Here is an 8,531-nt window from a genome sequence, read left to right on the forward strand (position 1 = left end):
AAAGTAGTGAAACGATATACAATATCACACTTTCATACACTTCTATCACTTTATGTCGATGTACAGCAATTATTCCGAGACTCAAAGCAAGTATGAGCAGCTGCATGAGAAAACATCAACAGCTCGTAATACACCATTAGAGGATACTTGCAGCCCCATCAGACATGAAGGCGTTAAATCAGACAGCACTCACCCGAAGACTCGGCCCTCGGAAATGACAGATGTTAGTTGCTAGGTCCCCTTCTGCTCAACTACCTTCAGACGTCACTGTGATATCACCAGGTCATGTGTCTGCAGCAGTCACATGGTGCACAGTGCAGGAGGCTGCTGTAAATCTTCCAGTGTCTGTGTAGCTGAAGTCAGTGATGGAGAAAAAGGTAAGGAGAAGGGGTAATGTGATGGGGAGGGAGCATATGTGAGCAAAGCATGTGGACAGGGGTGGGCATGTGTGATCAAAGTATGTGGACAGGGTGGGCATGTGTGGGCAAAGCATGTGGACAGGGTGGGCATGTGTGGGCAAAGCATGTGGACAGGGGGGACATGTGTGAGCAGAGTGGGGCATGTGAGGGAGATGCCTCATTCCCACACAGCCCCTCCTCAACCACCAATACCCTGACACTCTTCTGCTTTTCTCTAACATTTACTATGACACATGGTCACAACCTTTTCTATCACAGGTGCCCCTGCCCACAAGCCTCTGTTTCACATGCCCACAAGCCTCTGTTTCACATGCCCACTGGCTTTTCCCTGACATGAGCCCATCGCCACAATTCCGACCCCACTGTTGCTTCAAAATGAAAAGAGGCACCCTTTGTGTGAAAGGAGAAGAGCCTAAACATCAAATGAGTTAATAATGCAGAGACCATTATTACCATAAATGTTATGGTTTGTGTTTTAAAAAATACTGGACCTAGTCAGATATTCTTACCATTACAGGCCTTATTTATCTATAACATTAAATGTTGTTATTTGTTAGGCATCCATTGGGGGACCCTGAGAAACTTTGGGGTATAGTGCAGGGACTAGTCATGAGGGCTCTTTTAGACATCTTAGAAGTTTACTGACCTCTTTCCTCTCTGTTAGGCCTTTAGTTTAGATTAAGGGGCATATTTATTTACTAAACAGTGGGTTTGAAAAAGTGGAGGAGATGTTGCCTATAGCAACCAATCTGATTCTAATTATTTACTTAGTACATTCTACAAAATGACAGCTAGAATCTGTTTGCTATAGGCAACATCTCCACTTTTTCAAACCCGCAGTTTAGTAAATATACCCCAAAGTGTCCAATGTGGCAGGGCATGTTTTATTTTATTACTGGGGCTGCTTCAAAGCCTGTTTTCCTTTTATTTAGTTTCTTTTATTTTTATTTGTTACTTTACTTGCTCCAGAGCCACCTGGGCTGATTCCGGAATCTGCACCTGCAGTGTCACAGCGCACAGCACAGCTGCTCGAAGTGGGTGGAGCGGCAGTACAGAAGGAGTGCTTCCGTTGCCCCACCCCCCAGCCATAATCGCTGCAGACTGTGCCCTGGATACCTAGACAGTGACTGCAGGAATGGCAGTCGCTGCTTTATGGTGCTCAAAGAATGGCTGGACGTTTAGTGTTGACCTCTCCCAGCACAGTGCGGTGGGCACCAGGAGTGGCTTCCACTTTAGTATAGGTGCAGGTTTCATGTTTCCTTAAGGGGGTTGGGTTATGTTGGGGTTGCTGGGTATATGTAAGCCCCCACTAGGCACTGAACAGCTGGCAATCCCATTCTGGGCCCTGGGGGAGGTGCTTCCCTTTTCCTGCACTTCCTCCCAGGTGGTCTCTCACTCCACCTGAGCAGAAGCCATCTTGGCGCTCCAGCACTCCTCTGTTCTTTCATCTGTAAGGTGCCAAGTTTTGGAGTTGCTTTTTGAAGTGGTTAGTCTCTCAGATTTATTGGGCTCTAGGGCTGTCTTGCAGGGTCACTTCTTTTTCTGATTGTGTGCTGCTTCTGTATTTTCTTTTATTTTTTCTTCTACCTGTGTCTATCATGTCAGATAGGGGGAGATCCTTGAGGGCTAATGCTGAGGTAATTTATTTGACTAAGTTTACCTGTGACTGCTGCAAAGCTAAAATTGCCTTCTGGACAGCCAGGCACAGATGCTTTGTGTGCACCTTGACAGTCTGAAACTCAAGTGATGTGTATGCCTGGGGGCTCTGATTCTGACATGGTAGAACCTGCTTGGGCAAGGTCACTAGCCAACTCTATGGCTTATATTGCTCAACTAGTCCATTCCCAATTGAGGAACAGACTTTCCCATGTTCTCTCTGGCTTTCCAGACAGTCTGGCGGGTTTGCGGCCTGTAGCGCCAATCCAATTTCCTGTGGGTCCTGTGGCAGCAGTCTCAGAGTAACTGGCTTGGGTCAGAGTTCTAAAGACTCTGCTACATGACCTGATATTGGTTTCCTCCTGTTTCGAGAGGATGTTGAAATCCGCTACACCATTTTTCTCGAATAAGCACAGGAGGGTGGTAGAGCCCCAACCTGGTAATGAAGCTCCAGGTGTCCTGTAGGTTACAGTGGGGTTCTGTTTGGGCTGGAGCTGGACAATATTATTAGTCAGACGACAGAAGGAAAAAGTGCTTTCCTTCCTGTTAATGTGCCAAAATCTATAGTGTAAATATTTTACTCCTTTCACTTTTGCCGTCTGTCCCCAGGGATGGTTTGCATTGTGGACAGCAGACCTGGCTAAAGCGCACCCAATCACCAAGTCTGCCAATAAGCAATCGACATTATCGGCTTTCTGCCCACCCAAGATTGTTGAGGTTGGATTCTTTCTACTCCTCTTTTGGGATCCGTGGGTCCAGTGCACCACGGGTGCCTGGGTGAGGGGAATTTGGAATACATGAAAGATCTTCTCAGGTATACCCCAACTTGGTTCTTTACCACAGGCTTACTGAACAAAAGTATCTTGCTCTGAAAGAGGCCACCTACTCCCTCGTTTCTTCAGGTTTGGTTGTATCAGTTCTGGACCATCTAAGAGGTTTTAGGTTTTATTCTGACCTGTTTCTGGTTCAAAAACCTGATGTTCATTCAGACCAATCCTGAACGTCTGAAATCTTTGAACACTCAGTTTTGTGTGCCAAAGTTCAAGATGGAGTTTTTGAAGTCAGTGATTCACAGCATGGAACAGGAGAGTTCTTGGTGGCTTTGGACATCAAGAACACATATTTATGTGTTCCCATCTGACAAGGTCATCAGTCCTTGCTCAGGTTTGCTGTTTGGTGAGAACACTATTAGATCAGGGTACTTCCTTTTTGTCTCACCACAGACCTAGGGGTCTTCACCAAGATCATGGAGATAATAGCGGCTCTGTTCAGGTCCAAGGAAGTGGCGATCACTCCTTATCGAGACGTTTTTCTCATCAAGGCGTAGTCACCAGCGGGGCTTCTGTCCCATGTTTATCTGACAGCACAGACTCTGGAATTCCAAACCTGCATTCTGAATTTTAAGACGTCCAAACTAGTTCCATCTTAGCAGATGATCTTTTTGGGGTCTTCTCTTCAACAACCGCAAACTGAGGGTGTTCTTACCACAGGACAAGATTTACGCTTTAAAAAAGATGGTAAGGTCTCTGTTGGCTGACAGACAGACTTTTGTACACTTTTGCATGAAGCCTCTGGACAAAATATCGATTTTCGAGGCAGACCAGTTTACTCATTCGATGCCAGGGAGTTTCAGCTAGAATTCCTCTTTTAAGTGGGACAGATCTCAGCCAAACCTTTCCAATCAGGTGTTTCGTCTTTCATCAAGGGTGCTTCAGTCGCTCCTTTGTTGGCAGCAGAAGGACAGTCTCTGCAAAAGTCACCCATTCTCAATCTGGGATTGGGCATTGGTGGCAAAGGATGCCAGCCATCAGGATTGCGGAGCTGCGAGTCCTCATGCCCTCTTCCAAGCAGTGTTTTGGAGCTGCGTGCCGTGTTCCCTGCTCTGGTCTGTCCGGAACATTTGCTGCTACAGTTAGACAATACCAGGGCGGTGGCATAGCTCAATCACCAGGGCGGCACCAAGGATCTTTCAGTGAGCTGAAAGACAAGTTTTTGGGAGGCTAACTATCTTTCCCTGATTACTCTTTCAGAAAAAAACCTTTTTTTTCGTGAACTTCAAAGCCATTTTTCTTACATGCCATACAGACTGCTGCAACCTTCATCTTTCTGCAATGATACAGTATATGGACAAATGTATTTGGCCACACCTGTTAATTATTGAATTGAGGTGTTCCAATCAGACCCGTTGCCAGAGGTGAATAGAGATTGCATGGCTAGGTGTCAAGCACCTAGCCACGCAGTCTCTACTTGCAAACATTTGTGATAGAAAATGGGTCATTCTGAAGAGCTCAGTGATGTCAAGCGTGGTACTGTGATAGAATGCCACCTTTGCAATAAGACTGTTGGTGAAATTTCATAATTGCTGGATATTCCACAGTGAACTGTAAGTCATATTATTAGAAAGACGAATCATTTAGGAACAGTAACTCAGCCACGAAGCGGAGACCATGTAAAAATCACAGAACAGGGTCAACGACTGCTAAGGCGCATGGTATGTAAAAGTCATAAACTCTGCTGATTCTATAGCTGAAGAGTTCCGAACTTCCACTGGTATTAATTCAAGCACAAAAACTGTGCTGTGGGAGCTTAATGGAATGGGTTTCCATGGGCGAGCACTGCATGCAAGCCTCACATCACCAAGACCAATGGCAAGCTTCGGATGGAGTGGTGTAAAGCACACAGGCACTGGAATGTGGAAACGTGGTCTGTGGAGTGACGAATCACACTTCTCTGTTTGCCAGTCAGATGGGCGAGTCTTGGTTTGGCGAATGGCAGAAAAACGTTACCTGCCTCACTGTATTATGCCAACTGTGAAGTTTGGTGAAGGAGGGATAATGGTATGGGGCTGTGTTTCAGGGTTTGGGCTACGCCCCTTATTTCCAGTGAAGGCCAGTCTTAATGCTTCAGCATACCAAGTCATTTTAGACAATGCTATGCTTCCAAATTTGTGGCAACAGTTTGGGGAAGGCCCTTTTCTCTTCTAACATGACTGTGTCCCAGTGCACAAAGCAAGGACTACAAAGACATGGTTTGATCAGTTTGGTGTGGAAGAACTTGACTGGTCCTCACAGAGCCCTGACCTCAACTCCATCGAACATCTTTGGGATGAACTGGAACGGAGATTTTGAGCCAGGCCTTCTCTTCTAATATCAGTGCCTGACCTCATAAATGCTGTACAGAATGAATGTGCACAAAGTCCCACAGAAACACTACAACATTTTGTGGAAAGCCTTCAAAGAAGAGTGAAAGCTGTTATTGCTGCAAAAAGGGGACCAACTCCATATTAAAGTATATGTATTTCAATACAACATCATTACAGTTCTTGTTGGTGTAATGGTCAAGCGTCCGAATACTTCTGTCCATATTGTGTATCTTGGTACCCTACAATCTATTCAAATAGCTGCTGCAGTATAATCGCTCTACTCTTCATCATTATCTTCCATTCTTCTACTGAAATCAACTTGTCTTCCATTTTCATTATCTTTTCACTACAAAAGTATTTAGTACTCTCCAATCCATATCCACGTGTTATATTTGTTATCATAATCTCCGTACATAACAACCCTCTGTTCATGCTGAGCCTTTTTTCTTCTTTCTAGGTTACCTTCGCTGTCAGTACTACAACCCTTCTTGAATGCTGCACCTGGAACTCTTCAACAGAATGTCTGTCAAGTATCTTCTCAAACTGCATAACCCTGCTGAATGCTCACCTTTAAGGAAGAGTTCAAAAAGTGCTTGTGACTTCTCCCAGAGCCACGCTCCAGAGGCAAAAAGGACACGTTCTTTAGCAGACTTATGGGTTTTCTTTAAAGTGTCCGTTCTTCAATTGTTTTTAACAGAGGTTTGAGAAAAGCAACAAACATAATAATACTGTTAGTTTATGTATTATTTTATTTCTAATCATGAATTTCATTTTAATTATCCCACCTGATAATGCCTGCTAAATTCAATGCGAAGAGTAATAGTTATGTTGTTGTTGGTTAAGACCATCAAGTGGACTATAGTACCTGACATTGTAAAAGGACATTATCGGACATTTCTGCGTGCTGTTTCATACTATAGACATCTGACGTTTTTAATATATAATATTTTGTAACAAGTACATAATTTAATATGTAATGTAAACAAAACATATTTAAAGCAGCTTTTTTTGTATATTTGAGAGGTAAGGGTTCTATGTAGCACGTTAGTTTGGTTACAAGCCACCAGACCTGGAAGAAAAGTCCCCATGTAGATTAGGCATTCATTACATGTCTATCTGTGACCTGTGTGGAAGAGACCTTCACTCTTTCCTGTTCTGTCCCAAAGAATCTCACCATAGCTAGACTGCTATTCTTAATTTTCATAGATTCAATCTCATCAGGCTCAGTACAAAGGGATTGGCGAATAGCAGATGTGGTGCCGATGTTTAAAAAAAATCGGTTGAGATCACAACCAGGGAATTATAGACCTGTAAGCCTGACATCAATAGTGGGGAAACTACTGGAAGGTATATTAAGGGATAGTATTCAGCATTACCTGGTCCGCAATAAGATTATTAGTTGGAATCAGCATGGATATTTGAGGGATAGGTCATGTTGAACCAATCTAATTAGTTTTTACGAGCAAGTTAGTGGGAACTTAGACCAGGGCAGCAAAGTAGATGTGGTCTACTTAGATTTTGCAAAGGCCTTTGATACAGTGTCAAGAGGTTGGTGTACAAAATAAGGGAACTGGGTCTAAGAAACTTTTGTACTTGATCGAAAATTGTGAGTTGTGATAAATGGAACATTTTCTAATTGATCAAAAGTTTTAAGTGGAGTAACTCAAGGTTCCGTGCTGGGGCCACTCCTTTTTAATATATTAATGACCTTGGTTATGTTTAGAGAGTAATGTTTCCATTTTTGCAGATAATACTAAACTCTGTAAGGTAATAAAAGCAGAGCAAGATGTAGCTTCTCTACAGAGGGACTTAAATAAACTAGAGGATTGGGTGGCTCAATGGAATATGAGGTTTAACATAAATATAAGGTTATGTATTTAGGGATCAAAAAGAAGCACACAATCTATAAATTAAATTGGATTAATTTAGAGGAATCTATAATGGAAAAAGATTTGGGAGTGCTCGTAGACAGCAGACTTAGCAATAGTGCTCAATGCAAAAGAAGACATGTAATTTTGCCACTGTATAAATCATTAGTAAAACCTCATCTTGAATATGGAGTACAGTTCCGGGCACCACTCTGTAAAAAAATACATTTTGAAACTAGAAAAGGGTTCAGAGAAGGGCAACAATTTGATAAAGGGTATGGAGTCATTAGGTTATGAGACAAGGTTAGCCAGTTTAGGCATGTTTACTTTAGAAAAGAGGTGTCTACGATGATTACTATGTACAAATAGATTAAGGGTGAATACAGAGAACTTTTCTAGGAACTTTTTACCCCAAGGACTATACACAGGACAGGCATTCACCCCCTAACGTTAGAGGAGAGGACGTTTCACAACCAGTAAAGGAAGGAGTGCTTTACTATAAGGCCAGTCAAGATATGGAATTCACTGCCAGGGAAGGTTGTGATAGCAGATTCAATAGATATGTTTAAGAAAGAGACAAATTTTTAATGGAAAAGTGTATCCAGGGTTATAAGTGGAGAGAGGGGAAAAATAGGACTGCAATATTGGTCTGGAGGGATTTTTCCCGATTGAAACAGATTGGTGGTTGCTTAATCTGGATCAATTTCAAATATAAGGGAGGGATCGCAGGAGATCCAAAATAGGTTGAACTTGATGGACTGGTGTCTTTTTTTTCAACCTAATTAACTATTTTACTATGTTATATTAACATAATTTGCCAATATATTATGAGAGCCATGTGCCAAATTAGGATTGTCTTATTGATTGCCTACATATTTTTTTTTTTATAGCCTGACAATTACATGTTAAGTAAAGAAATAGCCATTTTAGTGTAAGATGGCTAAATCGAATAATTGAAAATGACCTCCGCATTCTAGGGTAAAGTAGTACAAAAAAATAAATATAAAAAGGTCATTCGGGACAGTAGGAAACAAACAGTCATGTAAGTATGGCCTGGCTAAATCTGAACACTCAAAATGACCTCAGCACTCTAGGGTAGAAATGGTCATTTCAGAGAAGGGTATCTAGAACAATTCATTACCTGGTCAGCAGGGGGCAAAAAGGTACTTTGAGAGAAAGGAATATAACAGTCTCACAGTGTGCAATTTCCCATACAGTGAACGTACCAGGTACTTTAGTTGAAGTGGATCTAGACACAGACAATAACAGATCCTTGGAGTAGCCACTTCACCCCCTACCCACACAGGCCGCGATGACACCATTAACGAGCGCTGATGAATGTATATAGCTTAGAGGACCATAAATGGCAAAGAAGAGTGTATTTTATTTTCTATGTGCTACCTCATCTATGGGTATAAATACGGTTAAAAAATGAAATAGTGATAT

At 42.4% G+C, this 8,531-nt stretch overlaps 1 protein-coding gene and 1 long non-coding RNA gene across 3 annotated transcripts in view; one reads left to right on the forward strand and one right to left on the reverse strand.

The window, feature by feature from the left end:
• Positions 1–302, reverse strand: part of METTL22 (methyltransferase 22, Kin17 lysine) — a 104,131-nt gene extending 103,829 nt beyond the window's left edge. Inside the window, exon 1 of one of the 2 annotated variants that reach the window (XM_075179843.1) lies at positions 194–302. The gene's annotated coding sequence lies outside the window, so the exon portion shown is untranslated. The remainder of the gene's footprint in view (positions 1–193) is intronic. The other variant, XM_075179842.1, reaches the window with a different exon arrangement.
• LOC142097744 (uncharacterized) lies at positions 255–6,215 on the forward strand. Its single transcript, XR_012678232.1, has 2 exons — positions 255–377; positions 5,675–6,215. It is a non-coding gene; the product is annotated as an uncharacterized LOC142097744 (long non-coding RNA).
• The last annotated feature ends 2,316 nt before the right edge of the window (positions 6,216–8,531 follow it).

The sequence above is a fragment of the Mixophyes fleayi genome, chromosome 7 (assembly GCF_038048845.1).
Source record: "Mixophyes fleayi isolate aMixFle1 chromosome 7, aMixFle1.hap1, whole genome shotgun sequence".
In the NCBI taxonomy this organism is placed as follows: domain Eukaryota; kingdom Metazoa; phylum Chordata; class Amphibia; order Anura; family Limnodynastidae; genus Mixophyes; species Mixophyes fleayi.